This window comes from Rutidosis leptorrhynchoides, chromosome 7 (genome assembly GCF_046630445.1).
Source record: "Rutidosis leptorrhynchoides isolate AG116_Rl617_1_P2 chromosome 7, CSIRO_AGI_Rlap_v1, whole genome shotgun sequence".
Classification (NCBI taxonomy): Eukaryota; Viridiplantae; Streptophyta; class Magnoliopsida; order Asterales; family Asteraceae; genus Rutidosis; species Rutidosis leptorrhynchoides.
In genome coordinates this window covers 20,035,103-20,046,474 of record NC_092339.1, presented here as the reverse complement: position 1 = coordinate 20,046,474, position 11,372 = coordinate 20,035,103, and the positions used below count along the sequence as shown (strand labels likewise).

Sequence of the window (11,372 nt, the reverse complement as noted above, 5' to 3'; positions counted from 1 at the left end):
ACGGCCACCGGTTAAAAGCTTATCTAGAAGACCACGATAAGGAGGAGCGCTCTTGGGAGGCACCCATTGCTTATCCTTTTTATTTTATTTATTTTTATTTCAATTATTTTCAGTCTAAAAATATTATCTCTGTGTACTAACAACTAAGCTCCATACTTGCGCTTAGTGCTTACAAGTTTGTTGAATGTGTTCAGGCAAAAAAATGTCAAGTTCAGGAGCTTCAGTTTACATCCCAGTTCGTAGGAGGAGGACTCCTAGAGTTTACTCATCCGGAAGCAGTGCTGATCAGAACAGGCCATCAACAGGGCAATTAGGCCCAAGGCGATTGATATTGGAGAGTGTTGAGGAGGACATTGGCACAACACCGCCAGCTCCTCCTGTTCGATGATCTAGACGTTTAGCCAGGAGACCTGCTGAGCACACACAGCTACTAGAGACACATGAGCCACAGACGGTGATACACTATGGATCCACCTTGAATGACCCTGATGTTACATGGGCATTACTCAGAGACCAGCAGAGGCTCTACCGAGCCCTTAGAGCATACCTTCAGCGCGAGGGGATGTCACGCAGTACTCTGGGCCCGTCGTCATTTAGGCTAGCGTGCCGTGTTCAGCCGACACGACAAGCTACCCCCAGGCGTTCCACACCGGCTTTAGTTCACTCAGTTGCTTCAGCTGCCATGCCTGCACATGCTACTCCTATTCCCATCACGCCGTCTGCTCCAGTCACCGAGCCAGTCCCAGTTACTGAGCTACCTGAGGGTTGTCACCTAGTCACTATTCCCATATCAGTTGAGCCACCCATGGCCCAGGCATTAGAAATCACCGGGAACATACCTGGCGAGGAGCCTTTCCCGAGCTTATCACACCTGGAGTTACTGTTAGACCTCTGTCTGGATTCACTACTAGGCCTTGAGTTGGATATAGGGAAACCACTTGAGTATTTGCCGAGACTAGAGGATGGTGATGATCTCTTTGGATACTTCGTAGCGCCGACTCAGCACATTGACCGAGATAGTATTCCATAGACTACTTTACTTTATTTTACTTTTAGTTTTACCTTTTTGAAGCATTGTACTGAAAAGTTATATAGAGTGGAAATGCTGCCTTTCTCTTTTTGTTCTTCATGCAGAAATTTTATCAAAAGAGACCGGTCCTTTCCAGCAATTAGGAGACTGACGGTAGGAAGGCCCAGCACTAGGAAAGTAACACGACCATAGGGAAGTAATCCTTCCTCAAACCTATTTTGATTATTACGCACTAAAATCTCTAAGTGTGGGGTAACCCCCGCAACTAACTTGGAAATTTTAGAAGTCAATGTCCTTGATTTATAAAGTATTAAAATATTCTTCTTCAGAGAACATTAGGGACAATGTTCTTCTAAGTGTGGGGTAATGGGTAAAGGTTTAAAGGACGAGCAACTGTAAAACGTCAAGTTTTGAAAAATTCTTTTGTCTAAAAAGTAATTAAGCAATGGATATTGGGTGATTTCGAAACATTCTTACCTTATTTTTGCCCAAAAGATCCAATAAAATTGCTAGAAATCGGTTTTCAGAACATTCATTAGAACGGAACGATTAAGCTGAAACTGATGTTTTGTGTCAAAAGATTTCTTTTAAGAAAATATGTAAAAGGTTACGCATGATCAAGCACGACCCCTAATCCCAAAAAGGTGAGGAATCTTGAACCCAAAGTGTAACATCCTAATAACGGGCCTAGGTGAAATTACGTTTTTGACCTTTTTGTCCGTTAGCGCGTTAAATGGCATTTTAAATGATTTAATTTTTAAATGCGTGTTTTTAAAATATTATTGGTCCAAAAGATACGTTTTGTGACAAGGGTCGCGAATATATTTTATTTATTAAATTTGGACTTCGTTTGGACTCCCGACCGTAGTGAGTTGTGTTTTTTAAAATCAGGTAAATACCCGTGTTTTATCGGGAATGGGATTTAATCCCCATTTATTAGCCAAAACCGTTGCCCTCTCCCCTTGTTTTTTTTACTGTACGCTGTTTTGGTCTTCCCTCCCCTTGGTTCCAATCGACACATACACACACACTTATACAAGGAACCCTAACTTTTAATTAATGAAGATGATCAACTAAATATTGCAAGCTTGAAGTGGTGATTTTTCTTCTCTTCTTCCTCTTGTTTTTCTGTCACGAACCACCACCATCACCACCATGAAACCCTAGTTTTTTATTATAGTAAAAATTGGAAAAATTGCAAGCTTTAATTCATGCCTTCTTGCTTTTCTAACAAGGTTAGTCCTCTTTTGTGCATTAATCATTGTTATTTTAGGGTTTATATTAGTTTGGTGAATAAAAGAAGAAAGTGATAATTTTATGTTTGAATCTTGGAATTGGGTGATGTAATTGCTTGTTTTATGCTAGATTATACTTAGATAATTACTAGTGTTTGTTTATGGATTTGTATTGGACTTGAAATAGCAAGAAACAACAAAATTTGGAGTACCATAGGTGTGGACAGCAGCTAAAAGCTGCTGTTGCTGCTGTTCGGTGGGCTGCCACCGCTGCCACCATGACTGCCGGCGGCAGCTGGTGGTCAGTGGTGGCGGTTGGCGGCCGGTGGTCGGGTGGCGGCGGTGGTTCGGTTCCTTTGACCCGTTTGCATGTTGGTTTACCCGAGTGGACACCCGACCCATATTTGATGATTTTTATATCTATATGCATTTATGTTGAATTATGTATATATATATATGTGTGTTATGTGTATATATATATATATATATATATATATATATATATGTATATATATATATATATATATATATATATAGATTGTATGTTATGCATATGTGTTTATATATATGTATATGCGGGTTTTATATGTATACATGTATGATTAGATATTAAATATGCATGTACATATATAGAAAAGTGAATATTGGGTCGGTTTAGGTTAATTGGTGATTAGTTGACCTAATTGGACCTAGTATGACTTAATTGGTCATATGTGGACTTAGTTTGACTTAATTAGGTTAGTTTGACCTAATGTGACTTAGTTTGGTCATATTTGACCTAGTTTGACTTAATTAGGTTAGTTTGACCTAATGTGACTTAGTTTGGTCATATTTGACCTAGTTTGACTTAATTAGGTTAGTTTGACCTAATGTGACTTAGTTTGGTCATAATTGACCTAGTTTGACTCAATTAGGTTAGTTTGACCTAATGTGACTTAGTTTGGTCATAATTGACCTAGTTTGACTTAATTAGGTTAGTTTGACCTAATGTGACTTAGTTTGGTCATATTTGACCTAGTTTGACTTAATTAGGTTAGTTTGACCTAATGTGACTTAGTTTGGTCATATTTGACCTAGTTTGACTCAATTAGGTTAGTTTGACCTAATGTGACTTAGTTTGGTCATAATTGACCTAGTTTGACTCAAATGGGTTAGATTGACCCGTTTTGACCTAGTTTGACCTAATTGGTGTTAATTTGACCCAATTGGACTTGGTTTGACTTATGTGGACTTAGTCGACCTAAGTGGACTTAATTTGGGTGTAGTATGACTCGGTTGACTAGATTGGTTTTAGTTTGACTTGTTATGACTTCCACTTAGTTAGATTGCATGAAAGTGGGCGTTAACTGAGAACATCGGACTGACCGTTAGAGTAACTGTCTGTTAACATGGTTGATGTATGGTGTTTATCTTATATATGATTTATATATATACGTGTAGTATAGTTAGTATTGTGGTATAGATTACTAACTTGTTCAGTGTTATCCTCAGGTGATACGGACGAGGAGAAGACTCGGTGATATTAGACTATCGAGTTCAGCTGGCTATCGGTGAGTGGGTCTATCTAAGGATAGAGTTTGAGTAGCAAGCCGCGCTACTGTCGTTTACTCTATTTTATTAGACTGTGGTTATATCCGATTTCCATGATTAGATATTTGATTGCCATGTTTAGATAATGGTTAACATGTTAGTGAATTATTACATGTTGATGATATTGTGTGATATTATGTGCACCGTGTTTGACGCCAGCCGGGCCTGGGGAGGCTGGGGACTCATAACCGAGCCTAGGGAGGTTAGAGTCCGTATGAGGTCAACCGTGCCTGGGGAGGTTGGGTCCAAAGGCTACTGATTGTGGAGTATAGTTTGAATGACGCATCTCCTGCGTCCGAATGACTATACTGTGAATCGAGTAGCGAGGACTATCGGTAGACTCTAGCCCGATCAACTAGGAGTCGTGTGCTCGTACAAGCCGCCGATCCTCATATTGTCATTGTCTTTGATTGTATGCTGTTAGGACGTTAGCATACTTTTATGTGGTTGCTGGATTGATGCTTATACTTGATCCATTAGATAGATTCCATTCACTTAGCAGTTATGCTAATTCCCCCTCATTTCCACCCTTGCAGGTTCAGTATGATTGCATGTTAGATACCAGGGTGGAGATGGGATGCCGGAAGATATGTTTGACGAGTCGGGCCTCTGATGTCGTGTCTTTTTATTACATCAGTCGAGTCGGGTTAAAAAACCTGTTTTGTATATATATGGACTATTTATATTTAATAAGCTGTAATTGTAATATTAAACAGGTAATGTGTTTATCCGGTTGTCCGACTTACGAACGGGTCATGCCCGATTTTCTAAAAAACGTCTTGGCCGCTGTGTTTTAAAAAAAAAAAAAAAAAAAATCAGAGTGTTACAACTTGGTATCAGAGCATAGGTTCGGCAGCGTGTTCGCGGAAGTGACACGTTCCCGAACCGTGAGTTTAGTCAAACATATCTTGGGGGACGGTTCAAGTGAATGTGATAGGTATAACGGTGTTAGTTGTAGGAAGCTAACCAGTGTTATACTAAGCTTTGGTGTGAGATGTTGTGCAGTACAGGTACGGCTGATAGTTACGGTGACACTGTGACCCCACGCCCCGGAAACAGGCAGAGCTTCAGATGAGCTTCAGATTACAGATGCGTCCCAGGTTAGGAAGACCAGAGTCAGATGTCAGGGTCATACGGACCGATGACCGGGTGGTAAGGGCTGTTACCGAGGGATTCTGGTCGGGTACCCTGAGTAAGAATCGTTAGTGTCGGTTGACACATGTATTACCCTGGAATTAAACGGTTAGCCAGTGTCGGACGGGTGTTCGGTTTCACTTAGGTGAAACAGTGTTGGGTAAAATAAACAATAAAGAAAATAATAAAATATTAATAATGATACTGAATAAGGGTTCAGTTGGACGGTCGGTGGGTAGTTGACCCTTTGGTATCACGGAATAAAATTATTTTATAATTAAAAAAAAAGGGGTTTAGTAAACTTAACTCAGTAAAAAGGACCAAGACGGAGTGATACGGGCTGGGTAATTTTATGGTGTGACAAGGTACGGGTCGTCTCACCTTGAGATATAGACCTTTGGCGGCCATGTAAGTGGGTTAGGGTAAGATAGACTAGGAATTCTGTAGTTACCCTGCAGGGACAACTTCAGTTGGATCAGACAGTGCTCGGGACACAGAGCATTGCAGTGATTGACAGTTCAGAGGTGGAGTCTGGGGCGGGGTCAGGGGCACAAATTTCCTCAGCCGGGTGATCTTCTGCTCTTGTGATCGGACATGAGAGAAGGAACCCTACAGTGGATACGGTGGAGCATACCAGAGGTTGTCAGAGATTGGTAATGCATTGACGGCCCGACTAACGGTACGTGTGTTACATTCAGTATTTCTATTATTACCGTTGGTAGTTTGTAGTTGCTTTGTATGTGTCGTCAATGTGGATTTGTATGCTAAATATCTGTTGTGTGTTATAGTGGAAACTGTGTAGTTGGTCTTAGACTAGTTTCCTACTTAGTAGCGCATAGTGGCTTAGATAATGGAATAAGTTGTCATGCTAGATGAGATCGTATTTGTAGTACATGCAACCCATTGGCTTGTTAGCTCGGACCTAGTATGCTGCTATGCTAGAGAGGCTGGTAGGAATCAAGACCTAAGGATGGTCTACGTTCATACTGTTGACTGTTGACCGTTGGGACACACGTAGTGACCCATAGAGACTATTCTATGGTTATAATTCCTTTATGACGCGACCGGAGACTTGAACCATATTTCATGGTCGAGTGACGCGTAGCCTGTATGCTTGATAGACAGTGACAGACCCGGTAGATGTAATTGGACCCGACAGTGGCCTAATATGAGTGGATTTGTCGAGTAGGACCAGTAGGGTTGTCCTAAGGAGTTGTCTTCCTTCTTTGACCTGACTTGACTTTGTGTGACGCTTAGAAAGTAAGTACAGGTAGTTCTCGTGACTTGAGTCTCTAGAGTAGGTAGAGACGGACGTTGACCGGACTGAGGGTTGAGAGTAAGTTGACCCTAAGGTTGAGATTGTGTTCGGCTATAACCTAAGTTACTAGTAGTGTCACCTAGGGACGAAATGGTGAAAGTAGGTAGTACCATGTTTAGGAGGTATCGTGACTTGTTATGATGGGACTGTACGGAACGTATGTGATCAAGAGATGGTCCATTCGATAGCGAGCAGAGAAGTCATGATAAGGTCCTCAAGAGGGTTGACCGAGCCTGGTATTTTGTAAGGGTTCAATAGCTATACTTCGTGATGGATTAGTGGATTCACTTAGGGTCTTACTCCGAGATACCGAAATGAAGGTATGATTTGGGATGATGTATTACGCCTGGCCAACGGAATACATCATGGTGAATCATACAGTAGTTTCGAGAGTCGGAAGAGACACAGTGATTGGTAGTCTGTTTGGAATTTCGGAAGGTTTAGACCGAAATTTGACTATGGTGAATTGGTACTGACGGAGGTAATGTACCTAGACTTGGTATAGTTGTTGATTAAATAGGTTTGGATTGAGGATTCTGAAGGAATCTTAACCTAGTGATAACCTCTGAGATGTAACTTTAGTGATACCAGACAGGTAAATTAAGGTTAATTAGCAGACTCAACCCGCAGATAATCACTTCTGGTATAGGATGACGGTAATTCTATACTTGGAAACTGTGATTTAGTGGTTAGATTTGACTCAGAACCGTGTGGTTTAGTGGTCCTTCGAGGAGTGAGTTGGACTGAGATGAGTGAATTTTGACGGAATTCTCGAATTTCGCGGTTTGATAAAGGTATTAGATTACGAAACTTGGGTAATTTAGAGTAACATGGTTTGACTTAGCAGGATTTTAGCGTCGGATTAGCTAAGTTTGAGTGTTTCAAAGCGATCAATGGCATATTGTTCGTGTTTCAGACTGAGTTGACTCGGGAATTTTGGTGAGCATGACTTGTGATACCCCTAAGTCATGAGTGACAGACGCTTTATAGTGAATCGTTAGAGGCGACTCTAAAGTTTAGTACGTGAAGTTTAGGTCCGAATGCGGAATTCGGAGAACCTATTACGTAACTAAGTTTGCAGATCTGTTTATAGCGAGTCTTGACCCTTCAGTGGTAGACCTACCTTGCGGTGAGTTGACTTAGACTTTTGAGTTTGGATAGGTGGATGTCAAGTGTGTTTTGTGAGATTGTTGACTTAGGTCTAGTTGTGGGCCGTTAGGGTGTTTGTAATACCCGTGACCTTTGTTGACTTAGCTTGACCAGATTCCGAGGACGGAATCTCTTTAAGGGGGGTAGATTTGTAACATCCTAATAACGGGCCTAGGTGAAATTACGTTTTTGACCTTTTTGTCCGTTAGCGCGTTAAATGGCATTTTAAATGATTTAATTTTTAAATGCGTGTTTTTAAAATATTATTGGTCCAAAAGATACGTTTTGTGACAAGGGTCGCGAATATATTTTATTTATTAAATTTGGACTTCGTTTGGACTCCCGACCGTAGTGAGTTGTGTTTTTTAAAATCAGGTAAATACCCGTGTTTTATCGGGAATGGGATTTAATCCCCATTTATTAGCCAAAACCGTTGCCCTCTCCCCTTGTTTTTTTTACTGTACGCTGTTTTGGTCTTCCCTCCCCTTGGTTCCAATCGACACATACACACACACTTATACAAGGAACCCTAACTTTTAATTAATGAAGATGATCAACTAAATATTGCAAGCTTGAAGTGGTGATTTTTCTTCTCTTCTTCCTCTTGTTTTTCTGTCACGAACCACCACCATCACCACCATGAAACCCTAGTTTTTTATTATAGTAAAAATTGGAAAAATTGCAAGCTTTAATTCATGCCTTCTTGCTTTTCTAACAAGGTTAGTCCTCTTTTGTGCATTAATCATTGTTATTTTAGGGTTTATATTAGTTTGGTGAATAAAAGAAGAAAGTGATAATTTTATGTTTGAATCTTGGAATTGGGTGATGTAATTGCTTGTTTTATGCTAGATTATACTTAGATAATTACTAGTGTTTGTTTATGGATTTGTATTGGACTTGAAATAGCAAGAAACAACAAAATTTGGAGTACCATAGGTGTGGACAGCAGCTAAAAGCTGCTGTTGCTGCTGTTCGGTGGGCTGCCACCGCTGCCACCATGACTGCCGGCGGCAGCTGGTGGTCAGTGGTGGCGGTTGGCGGCCGGTGGTCGGGTGGCGGCGGTGGTTCGGTTCCTTTGACCCGTTTGCATGTTGGTTTACCCGAGTGGACACCCGACCCATATTTGATGATTTTTATATCTATATGCATTTATGTTGAATTATGTATATATATATATGTGTGTTATGTGTATATATATATATATATATATATATATATATATATATGTATATATATATATATATATATATATATATATATAGATTGTATGTTATGCATATGTGTTTATATATATGTATATGCGGGTTTTATATGTATACATGTATGATTAGATATTAAATATGCATGTACATATATAGAAAAGTGAATATTGGGTCGGTTTAGGTTAATTGGTGATTAGTTGACCTAATTGGACCTAGTATGACTTAATTGGTCATATGTGGACTTAGTTTGACTTAATTAGGTTAGTTTGACCTAATGTGACTTAGTTTGGTCATATTTGACCTAGTTTGACTTAATTAGGTTAGTTTGACCTAATGTGACTTAGTTTGGTCATATTTGACCTAGTTTGACTTAATTAGGTTAGTTTGACCTAATGTGACTTAGTTTGGTCATAATTGACCTAGTTTGACTCAATTAGGTTAGTTTGACCTAATGTGACTTAGTTTGGTCATAATTGACCTAGTTTGACTTAATTAGGTTAGTTTGACCTAATGTGACTTAGTTTGGTCATATTTGACCTAGTTTGACTTAATTAGGTTAGTTTGACCTAATGTGACTTAGTTTGGTCATATTTGACCTAGTTTGACTCAATTAGGTTAGTTTGACCTAATGTGACTTAGTTTGGTCATAATTGACCTAGTTTGACTCAAATGGGTTAGATTGACCCGTTTTGACCTAGTTTGACCTAATTGGTGTTAATTTGACCCAATTGGACTTGGTTTGACTTATGTGGACTTAGTCGACCTAAGTGGACTTAATTTGGGTGTAGTATGACTCGGTTGACTAGATTGGTTTTAGTTTGACTTGTTATGACTTCCACTTAGTTAGATTGCATGAAAGTGGGCGTTAACTGAGAACATCGGACTGACCGTTAGAGTAACTGTCTGTTAACATGGTTGATGTATGGTGTTTATCTTATATATGATTTATATATATACGTGTAGTATAGTTAGTATTGTGGTATAGATTACTAACTTGTTCAGTGTTATCCTCAGGTGATACGGACGAGGAGAAGACTCGGTGATATTAGACTATCGAGTTCAGCTGGCTATCGGTGAGTGGGTCTATCTAAGGATAGAGTTTGAGTAGCAAGCCGCGCTACTGTCGTTTACTCTATTTTATTAGACTGTGGTTATATCCGATTTCCATGATTAGATATTTGATTGCCATGTTTAGATAATGGTTAACATGTTAGTGAATTATTACATGTTGATGATATTGTGTGATATTATGTGCACCGTGTTTGACGCCAGCCGGGCCTGGGGAGGCTGGGGACTCATAACCGAGCCTAGGGAGGTTAGAGTCCGTATGAGGTCAACCGTGCCTGGGGAGGTTGGGTCCAAAGGCTACTGATTGTGGAGTATAGTTTGAATGACGCATCTCCTGCGTCCGAATGACTATACTGTGAATCGAGTAGCGAGGACTATCGGTAGACTCTAGCCCGATCAACTAGGAGTCGTGTGCTCGTACAAGCCGCCGATCCTCATATTGTCATTGTCTTTGATTGTATGCTGTTAGGACGTTAGCATACTTTTATGTGGTTGCTGGATTGATGCTTATACTTGATCCATTAGATAGATTCCATTCACTTAGCAGTTATGCTAATTCCCCCTCATTTCCACCCTTGCAGGTTCAGTATGATTGCATGTTAGATACCAGGGTGGAGATGGGATGCCGGAAGATATGTTTGACGAGTCGGGCCTCTGATGTCGTGTCTTTTTATTACATCAGTCGAGTCGGGTTAAAAAACCTGTTTTGTATATATATGGACTATTTATATTTAATAAGCTGTAATTGTAATATTAAACAGGTAATGTGTTTATCCGGTTGTCCGACTTACGAACGGGTCATGCCCGATTTTCTAAAAAACGTCTTGGCCGCTGTGTTTTAAAAAAAAAAAAAAAAAAAATCAGAGTGTTACACAAAGTATCTGTATGACCCATCAAATCTACAGTACTTTGTCATTTCAATTGATGAGCGTGCCGGTGTACGGTTCAAGTTAGAACTTAGTTCTGACATACGTTTCAAAACCAATGGTTGGTAAGCGCCATACGTGGTGTAGGTGCGATACTCCTTCTGAAATCATTCTGAATATGGAAGATAAAAAGCCATCCGTTTCCGTTTCCACTCCACGCAATTTAAACCGACTGACTCACATAAAGAGTTGATGAATCAGAAATATTCACCCCAAATTCACTCCCAAAAATACACCATTCATTCCCCTTTCCATTCATCAAAAGATCCAGAGATTAATAAAGAGATAGATCGATCAAATTCGCTTCAAAAGAACTTGTTGAAAGATTCCAAACCCCTGATTGTTTTTGATAGGTCAAAGACCTATTTTTCAGTGGATTATCACTTCCTCTCTGTGCACCAAGAACGAAAGACAAAAGTTATGAAGAAAGGGTATGCCGATAAAAAAAATGTTTGAAAGAGCAAAGTCTCTATGAATAAAGGCAAAAAGAAAACCCGAAAAGTTGCCCTGAAGAAGAAAATTCTAGACAAAGTCTTAACAAAATCCGCCTCTTCCGAAGAAAACTTTTACGGATTCCAAGCCACTCTCTATCCATCAATGGATACTCTGAAGAATCAAAGTCTATCAATTCTCTCAAAATCAAAAGATCTGGATACCTTTCACCAATCCATAAATTTTCTGACCAAACCTTACAACCCGTCTTCCTCTTAAAAAAATGTC

The 11,372-nt window shown here is 39.8% G+C and overlaps 1 long non-coding RNA gene across 1 annotated transcript; it reads left to right on the top strand.

The window, feature by feature from the left end:
- The first annotated feature begins 5,562 nt into the window (after positions 1 to 5,562).
- LOC139856911 (uncharacterized) lies at positions 5,563 to 10,527 on the top strand. The gene is made up of 3 exons (XR_011762222.1): positions 5,563 to 5,668; positions 9,673 to 9,731; positions 10,308 to 10,527. It is a non-coding gene; the product is annotated as an uncharacterized lncRNA (long non-coding RNA).
- The last annotated feature ends 845 nt before the right edge of the window (positions 10,528 to 11,372 follow it).